This window comes from Oncorhynchus kisutch, unplaced genomic scaffold, assembly GCF_002021735.2.
Source record: "Oncorhynchus kisutch isolate 150728-3 unplaced genomic scaffold, Okis_V2 scaffold4006, whole genome shotgun sequence".
Classification (NCBI taxonomy): domain Eukaryota; kingdom Metazoa; phylum Chordata; class Actinopteri; order Salmoniformes; family Salmonidae; genus Oncorhynchus; species Oncorhynchus kisutch.
In genome coordinates, this window is record NW_022265951.1 from 22501 (window position 1) to 38589 (window position 16089).

The window sequence follows — 16089 nt, forward strand, 5'->3', positions numbered from 1 at the left end:
CCACTCCTACACACAGAAGGTAATGTTGTTTAACTCCACTCCTACACACAGAAGGTAATGTTTACTCCACTCCTACACACAGAAGGTAATGTCTTTATATTTATCAAACCAGGGAATCAGGAAGTAAACCAATAAACCATGTTAGATCTGATTTCAGGGAATCAGGAAGTAAACCAATAAACCATGTTAGATCTGATTTCAGGGAATCAGGAAGTAAACCAATAAACCATGTTAGATCTGATTTCCGGGAATCAGGAAGTAAACCAATAAACCATGTTAGATCTGATTTCAGGGAATCAGGAAGTAAACCAATAAACCATGTTAGATCTGATTTCCGGGAATCAGGAAGTAAACCAATAAACCATGTTAGATCTGATTTCAGGGAATCAGGAAGTAAACCAATAAACCATGTTAGATCTGATTTCAGGGAATCAGGAAGTAAACCAATAAACGATGCCCTTTTTATTTCCTCTCTCCTTCTTTGTAAACAGGGTTTCCTGAAGGACTTGTTCCAGCAGCACGGGAAGGCTGTGTCCTCCAGCAAACTGGACGAGTACACAGACGCAATGGTAAAACAACAGTCTCGTAGCCCTTTCCTGTCGTCAAATGACCATATCGCCCCCTAGTGGCCTCATTGGTGGAATCTTATTAATATTTTTCATAATTTCATAATTAATAAATACTATTTCAAAGCAAACGCTGATAATATGTTCTTCTTGGTTCCTGGAGGTGACAAATATATCCTCTTGGTTCTTAGAGGAACATAGGGCCTGTACTAAAGATATCCTCTTGGTTCCTGGAGGAACATAGGGCCTGTACTAAAGATATACTCTTGGTTCCTGGAGGAACATAGGGCTTGTACTAAAGATATACTCTTGGTTCTTAGAGGAACATAGGGCCTGTACTAAAGATATCCTCTTGGTTCCTGGAGGAACATAGGGCCTGTACTAAAGATATCCTCTTGGTTCCTGGAGGAACATAGGGCCTGTACTAAAGATATCCTCTTGGTTCCTGGAGGAACATAGGGCCTGTACTAAAGATATACTCTTGGTTCCTGGAGGAACATAGGGCCTGTACTAAAGATATACTCTTGGTTCCTGTTGCCAGTCTTGGGATGCTTCCTGTCCCTTTTGGCCATGACATGCAGTCTTTATAGTCTCTCACCCCCTGATTTACGATCTCTCTCTCTCCAGTGTGTGTAAAATAAGATAACTCAAGCACTACGTCTAATCAACCTAATGCAGTCATCAGTCTCTAGAACCATTAATGCAGGGTAAATGAACCTCATTCGTGGTTCTTTCAGAGTGCCTTTCAGGTCACTGAACGTGGTATAGATTCAGCAGGTAAATCTGGTTGCAGTGATGTTCATTACTGCCCCTACACTCTAACCACTAGGCTACCTGCCTGCCCCTACACTCTAACCACTAGGCTACCTGCCTGCCCCTACACTCTAACCACTATGCTACCTGCCTGTCCCTACACTCTAACCACTAGGCTACCTGCCTGCCCCTACACTCTAACCACTAGGCTACCTGCCTGCCCCTACACTCTAACCACTAGGCTACCTGCCTGCCCCTACACTCTAACCACTAGGCTACCTGCCTGTCCCTACACTCTAACCACTAGGCTACCTGCCTGTCCCTACACTCTAACCACTAGGCTACCTGCCTGCCCCTACACTCTAACCACTAGACTACCTGCCTGCCCCTACCCTCTAACCACTAGGCTACCTGCCATCCCTCCACTCTAACCACTAGGCTACCTGCCGCCTCTACCCTCTAACCACTAGACTACCTGCCTGCCCCTACACTCTAACCACTAGACTACCTGCCTGCCCCTACACTCTAACCACTAGTCTACCAGCCGTCCCTACACTCTAACCACTAGGCTACCCGCCGCCCCTACAATCTAACCACAAGGCTACCTGCCGTCCCTACACTCTAACCACTAGGCTACCTGCCGCCCCTCCACTCTAACCACTAGGCTACCTGCCGCCCCTACACTCTAACCACTAGGCTACCTGCCGTCCCTACACTCTAACCACTAGGCTACCTGCCGTCCCTACACTCTAACCACTAGGCTACCTGCCTGCCCCTACACTCTAACCACTAGGCTACCTGCCGTCCCTACACTCTAACCACTAGGCTACCTGCCTGCCCCTACACTCTAACCACTAGGCTACCTGCCGTCCCTACACTCTAACCACTAGGCTACCTGCCGTCCCTACACTCTAACCACTAGGCTACCTGCCGTCCCTACACTCTAACCACTAGGCTACCTGCCGTCCCTACACTCTAACCACTAGGCTACCTGCCGTCCCTACACTCTAACCACTAGGCTACCTGCCGTCCCTACACTCTAACCACTAGGCTACCTGCCGTCCCTACAATCTAACCACTAGGTTACCTGCCGTCCCTACACTCTAACCACTAGACTACCTGCCGACCCTACACTCTGACCACTAGGCTACCTGCCGACCCTACACTCTAACCACTAGACTACCTGCCGTCCCTACACTCTAACCACTAGGCTACCTGTCGTCCCTACACTCTAACCACTAGACTACCTGCCGTCCCTACACTCTAACCACTAGGCTACCTGCCGTCCCTACAATCTAACCACTAGGCTACCTGCCATCCCTACACTCTAACCACTAGGCTACCTGCCGTCCCTACACTCTAACCACTAGACTACCTGCCGTCCCTACACTCTAACCATTAGGCTACCTGCCAACCCCACACTCTAACCACTAGGCTACCTGCCTGCCCCTCCACTCTAACCACTAGGCTACCTGCCGACCCTACACTCTAACCACTAGACTACCTGCCGTCCCTACACTCTAACCACTAGGCTACCTGCCGACCCTACACTCTAACCACTAGGCTACCTGCCGTCCCTACACTCTAACCACTAGGCTACCTGCCGACCCTACACTCTAACCACTAGGCTACCTGCCGACCCTACACTCTAACCACTAGGCTACCTGCCGCCGCTACACTCTAACCACTAGGCTACCTGCCGTCCCTACACTCTAACCACTAGGCTACCTGCCGTCCCTACACTCTAACCACTAGGCTACCTGCCATCCCTACACTCTAACCACTAGACTACCTGCCGTCCCTACACTCTAACCACTAGGCTACCTGCCGACCCTACACTCTAACCACTAGGCTACCTGCCGTCCCTACACTCTAACCACTAGGCTACCTGCCGACCCTACACTCTAACCACTAGGCTACCTGCCTGCCCCTACACTCTAACCACTAGGCTACCTGCCGACCCTACACTCTAACCACTAGGCTACCTGCCTGCCCCTACACTCTAACCACTAGGCTACCTGCCGTCCCTCCACTCTAACCACTAGGCTACCTGCCGTCCCTCCACTCTAACCACTAGGCTACCTGCCGTCCCTACGCTCTAACCACTAGGCTACCTGCCGACCCTACACTCTAACCACTAGGCTACCTGCCGTCCCTCCGCTCTAACCACTAGACTACCTGTCGTCCCTACACTCTAACCACTAGGCTACCTGCCGACCCTACACTCCAACAACTAGACTACCTGCCGTCCCTACACTCTAACCACTAGGCTACCTGCCGTCCCTACACTCTAACCACTAGGCTACCTGCCGTCCCTACACTCTAACCACTAGGCTACCTGCCGTCCCTACACTCTAACCACTAGGCTACCTGCCGACCCTACACTCTAACCACTAGGCTACCTGCCGTCCCTACACTCTAACCACTAGGCTACCTGCCGTCCCTACACTCTAACCACTAGGCTACCTGCCGACCCTACACTCCAACAACTAGACTACCTGCCGTCCCGATGTGGCTTGTTCCCAGACTCCTGTCAAAGGGTCATCGCAATATACTGTCACCGACTGGTTTTTCCAGTCTTATCTATACCCTGAGGCTTGTTCCCAGACTCCTGTCAAAGGGTCATCGCAATATACTGTCACCGACTGGTTTTTCCAGTCTTATCTATACCCTGAGGCTTGTTCCCTTCTCTGGAAACGTTCTAACTTCTGCTCTAAATGGTCTTCCCTGAAGAGGAAATGGCTTCCCTGAAGAGGAAATGGCTTCCCTGAGGAGGAAATGGCTTCCCTGAGGAGGAAATGGCTTCCCTGAGGAGGAAATGGTCTTCCCTGAGGAGGAAATGGCTTCCTCCTGCAGCCTGATGTGGTCTCTCTCTCTCCATTTCATCAGACAGGATAATGCGTTCCCAAATGGCATCCTATTCCTGATGTGGTCTCTCTCTCTCCATTTCATCAGACAGGATAATGCGTTCCCAAATGGCATCCTATTCCTGATGTGGTCTCTCTCTCTCCATTTCATCAGACAGGATAATGCGTTCCCAAATGGCATCCTATTCCTGATGTGGTCTCTCTCTCTCCATTTCATCAGACAGGATAATGCGTTCCCAAATGGCATCCTATTCCTTATGGGCCCTGGTCAAAAGTAGGACACTATATAGGGAATAGGGAGTCATTTGGGACTGTGACAGGGCTGTGTTGTGGCAGCCAGCAGCAGATGACTCTGTCCAGCTGTATTAATCATCTCATCTAACAGACTGAGATATTAGATTACCAGTGTCTGGCGGGAGACTGTCACACCTCTCCTACCGATTCACTCTGTCTGTCACTCAGCCTGCCCTGTCTGTCTCCTACCCTGCCCTGTCTGTCTCCTACCCTGGCCTGGTCTGGTATCACCCTGCCCTGTCTCTCACCCTGCCCTGTCTGTCTCTCACCCTGGCCTGGTCTGTCTCTCACCCTGGCCTGGTCTGGTATCACCCTGTCTGTCTCTCACCCTGCCCTGTCTGTCTCCTACCCTGGCCTGGTCTGGAATCACAGTGTCTGTCTCTCACCCTGGCCTGGTCTGACATCACCCTGTCTGTCTCTCACCTTGGCCTGGTCTGGCATCACCCTGTTCTGTCTCTCACCTTGGCCTGGTCTGGTATCACCACGTTCCGTCTCTCATCCTGCCCTGGTCTGGCATCACCCCGTTCCGTCTCTCACCCTGGCCTGGTCTGGCATCACCCCATTCTGTCTCTCATCCTGGCCTGGTCTGGCATCACCCCATTCCGTCTCTCACCCTGGCCTGGTCTGGCATCACCCCATTCCGTCTCTCACCCTGGCCTGGTCTGGCATCACCCCATTCCGTCTCTCATCCTGGCCTGGTCTGGCATCACCCCGTTCTCGTTAGAGTACTTCTAACCTGTGTATCATATTTATTTTCAAAGAGAGAGGCAGTCAAAATGGCAGGTTGACCTCTATTGTCATGAGTCTTGTCTTGGAGGCAGAGCTGAGAGATTTCCCCTTAGATAGGCCAGCTGCAAAGTCAAAATTGCCTATATTGTAAAATGTATGAAAACAAAAATGTGCCGCATTAGGCTTAGCAGTGTGGGTAAGGTTAGGCATTAGGCTTAGCAGTGTGGTTAAGGTTAGGCATTAGGCTTAGCAGCATGGTTAAGGTTAGGCATTAGGCTTAGCAGTGTGGTTAAGGTTAGGCATTAGGCTTAGCAGCATGGTTAAGGTTAGGCATTAGGATTAGCAGTGTGGGTAAGGTTAGGATTAGGCATTAGGCTTAGCAGTGTGGGTAAGGTTAGGATTAGGCATTAGGCTTAGCAGTGTGGGTAAGGTTAGGCATTAGGCTTAGCAGCATGGTTAAGGTTAGGCATTAGGCTTAGCAGTGTGGGTAAGGTTAGGATTAGGCATTAGGCTTAGCAGTCTGGGTAAGGTTAGGATTAGGCATTAGGCTTAGCAGTGTGGGTAAGGTTAGGATTAGGCATTAGGCTTAGCAGCATGGTTAAGGTTAGGCATTATTTATTTATTTATTTATTTATTTAACCTTTATTTAACCAGGTAGGCAAGTTGAGAACAAGTTCTCATTTACAATTGCGACCTGGCCAAGATAAAGCAAAGCAGTTCGACAGATAAAACGACACAGAGTTACACATGAAGTAAAAACAAACATACAGTCAATAATGCAGTATAAACAAGTCTATATACAATGTGAGCAAATGAGGTGAGAAGGGAGGTAAAGGCAAAAAAGGCCATGATGGCAAAGTAAATACAATATAGCAAGTAAAATACTGGAATGGTAGTTTTGCAATGGAAGAATGTGCAAAGTAGAAATAAAAATAATGGGGTGCAAAGGAGCAAAATAAATAAATAAATTAAAATTAAATACAGTTGGGAAAGAGGTAGTTGTTTGGGCTAAATTATAGGTGGGCTATGTACAGGTGCAGTAATCTGTGAGCTACTCTGACAGTTGGTGCTTAAAGCTAGTGAGGGAGATAAGTGTTTCTAGTTTCAGAGATTTTTGTAGTTCGTTCCAGTAATTGGCAGCAGAGAACTGGAAGGAGAGGCGGCCAAAGAAAGAATTGGTTCTGGGGGTGACTAGAGAGATATACCTGCTGGAGCGTGTGCTACAGGTGGGAGATGCTATGGTGACCAGCGAGCTGAGATAAGGGGGGACTTTACCTAGCAGGGTCTTGTAGATGACATGGAGCCAGTGGGTTTGGCGACAAGTATGAAGCGAGGGCCAGCCAACGAGAGCGTACAGGTCACAATGGTGGGTAGTATATGGGGCTTTGGTGATAAAACGGATTGCACTGTGATAGACTGCATCCAATTTGTTGAGTAGGGTATTGGAGGCTATTTTGTAAATGACATCGCCAAAGTCGAGGATTGGTAGGATGGTCAGTTTTACAAGGGTATGTTTGGCAGCATGAGTGAAGGATGCTTTGTTGCGAAATAGGAAGCCAATTCTAGATTTAACTTTGGATTGGAGATGTTTGATATGGGTCTGGAAGGAGAGTTTACGGTCTAACCAGACACCTAAGTATTTGTAGTTGTCCACGTATTCTAAGTCAGAGCCGTCCAGAGTAGTGATGTTGGACAGGCGGGTAGGTGCAGGTAGCGATCGGTTGAAGAGCATGCATTTAGTTTTACTTGTATTTAAGAGCAATTGGAGGCCACGGAAGGAGAGTTGTATGGCATTGAAGCTTGCCTGGAGGGTTGTTAACACAGTGTCCAAAGAAGGGCCGGAAGTATACAGAATGGTGTCGTCTGCGTAGAGGTGGATCAGGGACTCACCAGCAGCAAGAGCGACCTCATTGATGTATACAGAGAAGAGAGTCGGTCCAAGAATTGAACCCTGTGGCACCCCCATAGAGACTGCCAGAGGTCCGGACAGCAGACCCTCCGATTTGACACACTGAACTCTATCAGAGAAGTAGTTGGTGAACCAGGCGAGGCAATCATTTGAGAAACCAAGGCTGTCGAGTCTGCCGATGAGGATATGGTGATTGACAGAGTCGAAAGCCTTGGCCAGATCAATGAATACGGCTGCACAGTAATGTTTCTTATCGATGGCGTTTAAGATATCGTTTAGGACCTTGAGCGTGGCTGAGGTGCACCCATGACCAGCTCTGAAACCAGATTGCATAGCAGAGAAGGTATGGTGAGATTCGAAATGGTCGGTAATCTGTTTGTTGACTTGGCTTTCGAAGACCTTAGAAAGGCACGGTAGGATAGATATAGGTCTGTAGCAGTTTGGGTCAAGAGTGTCCCTCCCTTTGAAGAGGGGGATGACCGCAGCTGCTTTCCAATCTTTGGGAATCTCAGACGACACGAAAGAGAGGTTGAACAGGCTAGTAATAGGGGTGGCAACAATTTCGGCAGATAATTTTAGAAAGAAAGGGTCCAGATTGTCTAGCCCGGCTGATTTGTAGGGGTCCAGATTTTGCAGCTCTTTCAGAACATCAGCTGAATGGATTTGGGAGAAGGAGAAATGGGGAAGGCTTGGGCGAGTTGCTGTTGGGGGTGCAGTGCTGTTGTCCGGGGTAGGAGTAGCCAGGTGGAAAGCATGGCCAGCCGTAGAAAAATGCTTATTGAAATTCTCAATTATGGTGGATTTATCAGTGGTGACAGTGTTTCCTATCTTCAGTGCAGTGGGCAGCTGGGAGGAGGTGTTCTTATTCTCCATGGACTTTACAGTGTCCCAGAACTTTTTTGAGTTAGTGTTGCAGGAAGCAAATTTCTGCTTGAAAAAGCTAGCCTTGGCTTTTCTAACTCCCTGTGTATAATGGTTTCTAGCTTCCCTGAACAGCTGCATATCACGGGGGCTGTTCGATGCTAATGCAGAACGCCATAGGATGTTTTTGTGTTGGTTAAGGGCAGTCAGGTCTGGGGAGAACCAAGGGCTATATCTTTTCCTGGTTCTAAATTTCTTGAATGGGGCATGTTTATTTAAGATGGTTAGGAAGGCATTTAAAAAAAATATCCAGGCATCCTCTACTGACGGGATGAGATCAATATCCTTCCAGGATACCCCGGCCAGGTCGATTAGAAAGGCCTGCTCGCAGAAGTGTTTCAGGGAGCGTTTTACAGTGATGAGTGGAGGTCGTTTGACCGCTGACCCATTACGGATGCAGGCAATGAGGCAGTGATCGCTGAGATCTTGGTTGAAGACAGCAGAGGTGTATTTAGAGGGGAAGTTGGTTAGGATGATATCTATGAGGGTACCCGTGTTTAAGGCTTTGGGGAGGTACCTGGTAGGTTCATTGATAATTTGTGTGAGATTGAGGGCATCAAGTTTAGATTGTAGGATGGCTGGGGTGTTAAGCATGTTCCAGTTTAGGTCGCCTAGCAGCACGAACTCTGAAGATAGATGGGGGGCAATCAGTTCACATATGGTGTCCAGAGCACAGCTGGGGGCAGAGGGTGGTCTATAGCAGGCGGCAACGGTGAGAGACTTGTTTTTAGAGAGGTGGATTTTTAAAAGTAGAAGTTCAAATTGTTTGGGTACAGAACTGGATAGTAGGACAGAACTCTGCAGGCTATCTTTGCAGTAGATTGCAACACCGCCCCCTTTGGCAGTTCTATCTTGTCTGAAAATGTTGTAGTTTGGAATTAAAATGTCTGAATTTTTGGTGGTCTTCCTAAGCCAGGATTCAGACACAGCTAGAACATCCGGGTTGGCAGAGTGTGCTAAAGCAGTGAATAGAACAAACTTAGGGAGGAGGCTTCTAATGTTAACATGCATGAAACCAAGAAACCATTAGGCTTAGCAGTGTGGGTAAGGTTAGGCATTAGGCTTAGCAGCATGGTTAAGGTTAGGCATTAGGCTTAGCAGTGTGGGTAAGGTTAGGATTAGGCATTAGGCTTAGCAGTGTGGGTAAGGTTAGGATTAAGCATTAGGCTTAGCAGCATGGTTAAGGTTAGGCATTAGGCTTAGCAGTGTGGGTAAGGTTAGGATTAGGCATTAGGCTTAGCAGTGTGGTTAAGGTTAGGCATTAGGCTTAGCAGCGTGGTTAAGGTTAGGCATTAGGCTTAGCAGCGTGGTTAAGGTTAGGCATTAGGCTTAGTAGCGTGGTTAAGGTTAGGATTAGGCTTAGCAGTGTGGTTAAGGTTAGGCATTAGGCTTAGCAGCGTGGTTAAGGTTAGGGTTAGGCATTAGGCTTAGCAGTGTGGTTAAGGTTAGGGTTAGGCATTAGGGTTAACAGTGTGGTTAAGGTTATGGTTAGGCATTAGGCTTAGCAGTGTGGTTAAGGTTAGGGTTAGGCATTAGGCATTAGGCTTAGCAGTGTGGTTAAGGTTAGGCATTAGGCTTAGCAGCGTGGTTAAGGTTAGTGTTAGGCATTAGGCTTAGCAGTGTGATTAGGGTTAGGCATTAGGGTTAGCAGTGTGGTTAAGGTTAGGGTTAGGCATTAGGCTTAGCAGTGTGGTTAAGGTTAGGGTTAGGCATTAGGCTTAGCAGTGTGGTTAAGGTTAGGGTTAGGCATTAGGCTTAGCAGTGTGGTTAAGGTTAGGGTTAGGCATTAGGCTTAGCAGTGTGGTTAAGGTTAGGCATTAGGCTTAGCAGTGTGGTTAAGGTTAGGGTTAGGCATTAGGCTTAGCAGTGTGGGTAAGGTTAGGATTAGGCATTAGGCTTAGCAGTGTGGTTAAGGTTAGGCATTAGGCTTAGCAGCGTGGTTAAGGTTAGGCATTAGGCTTAGCAGTGTGGGTAAGGTTAGGATTAGGCATTAGGCTTAGCAGTGTGGTTAAAGTTAGGCATTAGGGTTAGCAGTGTGGTTAAGGTTAGGGTTAGGCATTAGGCTTAGCAGTGTGGTTAAGGTTAGGGTTAGGCATTAGGGTTAGCAGTGTGGTTAAAGTTAGGCATTAGGGTTAGCAGTGTGGTTAAGGTTAGGGTTAGGCATTAGGCTTAGCAGTGTGGTTAAGGTTAGGGTTAGGCATTAGGCTTAGCAGTGTGGTTAAGGTTAGGGTTAGGCATTATGCTTAGCAGTGTGGTTAAGGTTAGGGTTAGGCATTATGCTTAGCAGTGTGGTTAAGGTTAGGGTTAGACATTAGGGTTAGCAGTGTGGTTAAAGTTAGGCATTAGGGTTAGCAGTGTGGTTAAGGTTAGGGTTAGGCATTAGGCTTAGCAGTGTGGTTAAGGTTAGGGTTAGGCATTAGGCTTAGCAGTGTGGTTAAGGTTAGGGTTAGGCATTAGGCTTAGCAGTGTGGTTAAAGTTAGGCATTAGGCTTAGCAGTGTGGTTAAGGTTAGGGTTAGGCATTAGGCTTAGCAGTGTGGTTAAGGTTAGGGTTAGGCATTAGGCTTAGCAGTGTGGTTAAGGTTAGGGTTGGGTTTAATCACGTTGTGTCTCTGCCAGCTAGTGACCCACTCTGCAGAGCTGCTCCCAGAACAAGATTCATAATGAAAAACAGTAACATGCGTCAACATGTGTTTATTTCTGCTCAGATCTGAACCATTGACAACCATGTTTAGTTGTCTTTTTTAAGCAGGGAAACCAGTAATCGCTAAATATATTTAATATCTCCGTTGGTCTAAAATGGCACATGTATTATTATGCATCAATTCCTTTTTTTCTAACAGATGAAGATTTTTGACAAAAATAAGGACGGTCGCTTGGATCTGAACGATTTGTCCAGGTACTTCTGACTGACTCTATTACAATTCTGAATACTGAACCGTTTGGTCAGGTACTTCTGATTGACTCTATTACAATTCTGAATTACTGAACCGTTTGGTCAGGTACTTCTGATTGACTCTATTACAATTCTGAATACTGAACCGTTTGGTCAGGTACTTCTGATTGACTCTATTACAATTCTGAATACTGAACCGTTTGGTCAGGTACTTCTGATTGACTCTATTACAATTCTGAATACTGAACCGTTTGGTCAGGTACTTCTGATTGACTCTATTACAATTCTGAATACTGAACCGTTTGGTCAGGTACTTCTGATTGACTCTATTACAATTCTGAATACTGAACCGTTTGGTCAGGTACTTCTGATTGACTCTATTACAATTCTGAATACTGAACCGTTTGGTCAGGTACTTCTGATTGACTCTATTACAATTCTGAATACTGAACCGTTTGGTCAGGTACTTCTAATTGACTCTATTACAATTCTGAATACTGAACCGTTTGGTCAGGTACTTCTGATTGACTCTATTACAATTCTGAATACTGAACCGTTTGGTCAGGTACTTCTGATTGACTCTATTACAATTCTGAATACTGAACCGTTTGGCCAGGTACTTCTGATTGACTCTATTACAATTCTGAATACTGAACCGTTTGGTCAGGTACTTCTGATTGACTCTATTACAATTCTGAATACTGAACCGTTTGGTCAGGTACTTCTGATTGACTCTATTGCAATTCTGAATACTGAACCATTTTGTCAGGTACTTCTAATTGACTCTATTGCAATTCTGAATAATGAACCGTTTGGCCAGGTACTTCTGATTGACTCTATTACAATTCTGAATTACTGAACCGTTTGGCCAGGTACTTCTGATTGACTCTATTACAATTCTGAATACTGAACCGTTTGTCCAGGTACTTCTGATTGACTCTATTACAATTCTGAATTACTGAACCGTTTGGCCAGGTACTTCTGATTGACTCTATTACAATTCTGAATACTGAACCGTTTGGTCAGGTACTTCTGATTGACTGTATATTGTAGTACCAATACCTTTTCTGACTGTGTTGTTTTGCTTGATCAAACTGTTGTTTCCTGTTTTCCTTTAGGATCCTGGCTCTAGAAGAGAATTTCATGCTACAGTTCAAAATGGATGTGAGTTCAGTTGATGTGTTTCTCCTAATGTTCATTACATTACTCTGCTAAATCTTCCTAGGAAGATGGAAAATGAAACTAACCATAAATTGACTCTGTTTACAGGCCTCCAGTCAAGAAGACAGAAAGAGAGACTTTGACAAAATATTCAACCACTATGATGTTGTGAGTACAGACAGAGTACCCTCGGGGCTGGGATGTTAGATTTGGTTTGCAGGGCAACTGCTTCCTCTATGTGGTCTGTAAATTAAATACGAGTTGCAAAACAAGGATGTTTGGTCTGCATTCAGAGAAGAGAGATTAGAATTTTGACATGATGCTCTTTTAATGAGTTTTATGTTCTCTCTTCTCCATTGGTCAGAGTAACACCGGAGCTTTTAATGAGTTCTATGTTCTCTCTTCTCCATTGGTCAGAGTAACACCGGAGCTTTTAATGAGTTCTATGTTCTCTCTTCTCCATTGGTCAGAGTAACACCGGAGCTTTTAATGAGTTCTATGTTCTCTCTTCTCCATTGGTCAGAGTAACACCGGAGCTTTTAATGAGTTCTATGTTCTCTCTTCTCCATTGGTCAGAGTAACACCGGAGCTTTTAATGAGTTCTATGTTCTCTCTTCTCCATTGGTCAGAGTAACACCGGAGCTTTTAATGAGTTCTATGTTCTCTCTTCTCCATTGGTCAGAGTAACACCGGAGCTTTTAATGAGTTCTATGTTCTCTCTTCTCCATTGGTCAGAGTAACACCGGAGCTTTTAATGAGTTCTATGTTCTCTCTTCTCCATTGGTCAGAGTAACACCGGAGCTTTTAATGAGTTCTATGTTCTCTCTTCTCCATTGGTCAGAGTAACACCGGAGCTTTTAATGAGTTCTATGTTCTCTCTTCTCCATTGGTCAGAGTAACACCGGAGCTTTTAATGAGTTCTATGTTCTCTCTTCTCCATTGGTCAGAGTAACACCGGCGCTTTGGAAGGACCAGAGGTGGATGGCTTTGTAAAAGACATGATGGAACTGGTCAGGGTAAGTTGTGGGGAAGAATATTAGACAATATCTTTATGAATGTGCCACAAACATGCTCCTATTATAATCGACAATATGTCTTTGTAAAGGTCACGTGGGACAATATTGTGTTCAGAAAGGTAGAATAAAGTGTCTATTGTTTTATCCTGTTGTGTTGTATATCTTTATGAGTCCGTCTTAACATGCTACCTGTTGTGTATCAAATCAAATCAAATCACATTTTTATTTTTCAAATCAAATCAAAATCAAATCAAATGTATTGATATAGCCCTTCGTACATCAGCTGATATCTCAAAGTGCTGTACAGAAACCCAGCCTAAAACCCCAAACAGCAAGCAATGCAGGTGTAGAAGCACGGTGGCTAGGAAAAACTCCCTAGAAAGGCCAAAACCTAGGAAGAAACCTAGAGAGGAACCAGGCTATGTGGGGTGGCCAGTCCTCTTCTGGCTGTGCCGGGTGGAGATTATAACAGAACATGGCCAAGATGTTCAAATGTTCATAAATAACCAGCATGGTCGTATAATAATAAGGCAGAACAGTTGAAACTGGAGCAGCAGCACGGTCAGATGGACTGGGGACAGCAAGGAGTCATCATGTCAGGTAGTCCTGGGGCATGGTCCTAGGGCTCAGGTCCTCCGAGAGAGAGAAAGAAAGAAAGAGAGAATTAGAGAGAGCATATATGTATGTTGTTGTTATGAACATCTGACCTGGATGGCCATAAGGACATCTATTGTGTCCAGTGTCTTCTGACAAGGTACGAATCTGTCGTTCTGCCCCTGAACAGGCAGTTAACCCACAGTTCCTAGGCCGTCATTGTAAAATAAGAATTTGTTCTTAACTGACTTGCCTAGTTAAATAAAGGTCAAATTAAAAATTCTGTTCTGTCTGGCCCTAAGGACATCTATTGTGTACTCTGTCCTGGTTGGCCATAAAGACATCTACTGTGTCCAGTGTCCTCTGTCCTGGTTGGCCCTAAGGACATCTATTGTGTCCAGTGTCCTCTGTCCTGTCTGGCCATAAGGACATCTACTGTGTCCTCTGTCCTGGCTGGCCCTAAGGACATCTACTGTGTCCAGTGTTCTCTGTCCTGGCTGGCCCTAAGGACATCTACTGTGTCCAGTGTCCTCTGTCCTGGCTGGCCCTAAGGACATCTACTGTGTACTCTGTCCCGGCTGGCCCTAAGGACATCTACTGTGTCCAGTGTCCTCTGTCCTGGCTGGCCCTAAGGACATCTACTGTGTTCAGTGTCCTCTGTCCTGTCTGGCCCTAAGGACATCTACTGTGTCCAGTGTTCTCTGTCCTGGCTGGCCATAAGGACATCTATTGTGTCCAGTGTCCTCTGTCCTGGCTGGCCCTAAGGACATCTACTGTGTACTCTGTCCTGGCTGGCCCTAAGGACATCTATTGTGTCCAGTGTTCTCTGTCCTGGCTGGCCATAAGGACATCTATTGTGTCCAGTGTCCTCTGTCCTGGCTGGCCCTAAGGACATCTACTGTGTACTCTGTCCTGTCTGGCCCTAAGGACATCTATTGTGTCCAGTGTTCTCTGTCCTGGCTGGCCATAAGGACATATATTGTGTCCAGTGTCCTCTGTCCTAAAGGACATATATTGTGTCCTCTGTCCTAAAGGACATATATTGTGTCCAGTGTCCTCTGTATCCATCTACAACAGATGGAATGCTCCTTGACCTTCACCTCTTGACCTCATTGAACAGAATACGATAACTTTAGCCCACACATTCAATAGATCTTTATTGTCCCGGTAGAGCAATTTTTGTGCAATATAAAATACATCTAAACATAGTTTCACTACTAATGTATTTTACCTGTTGATCTTCCATCCAGCCCAGCATCACTGGTCCAGAGCTGGACAAACTGAGGGCTATGCTGCTGGGACACTGTGACGTCAACAAAGATGGAAAGATCCAGAGGAATGAGCTAGCGCTGTGCCTGGGAATGAAGCCCAATAAGGCCTAGTCTTCCCCGTGCAGAGAAGACCTCTAACTACTGATCATTCCCTTCACTCTGATGCATCCAGAACACCCAGAACGGATCCTTCCCCTCACTCTGATGCATCCAGAACACCCAGAACGGATCCTTCCCCTCACTCTGATGCATCCAGAACACCCAGAACGGATCCTTCCCCTCACTCTGATGCATCCAGAACACCCAGAACGGATCCTTCCCTTCACTGTGATGCATCCAGAACACCCAGAACGGATCCTTCCCTTCACTGTGATGCATCCAGAACACCCAGAACGGATCCTTCCCTTCACTGTGATGCATCCAGAACACCCAGAACGGATCCTTCCCTTAACTGTGATGCATCCAGAACACCCAGAACGGATCCTTCCCCTCACTCTGATGCATCCAGAACACCCAGAACGGATCCTTCCCCTCACTCTGATGCATCCAGAACACCCAGAACGGATCCTTCCCCTCACTCTGATGCATCCAGAACACCCAGAACTGTATGTCCAATCTTCAAAAACAAAGAAGACAACAGCTGCCATTGTTTTAGCATGTTGTAGAACTAGCACTGTTCTGAATGATCAGTTGTATTTTCTTGTGATAGATTCACGTTAATACAGAATAATACAGCTGGCCTACTGGTAAATTAATACAGAATAATACAGCTGGCCTACTGGTAAATTAATACAGAATAATACAGGTAGTCTACTGGTAAATTAATACAGAATAATACAGCTGGCCTACTGGTAAATTAATACAGAATAATACAGCTGGCCTACTGGTAAATTAAAGTGTATCTATTTGAAAAAGCAGGAGAGGGCTCAATGTTCAAGACTGTGTTGTGAATTATGCTTATATTTTTCTCGTTGTGTTTTGTTGGCCTGGCCATAGCTGGCTATTGGGCAATTTGCATGTAAGTGTAGTACTGTATTGTACATTAGGTGAGTTGCTGTTTTTAATATTATATGATGATGTTTAACAATGATAATTAAATCAAGAATAGTGGCA

The 16089-nt window shown here is 46.1% G+C and overlaps 1 pseudogene; it reads left to right on the top strand.

The window, feature by feature from the left end:
* Positions 1-16089, top strand: part of LOC109885475 (secretagogin-like) — a 24026-nt pseudogene extending 7937 nt beyond the window's left edge.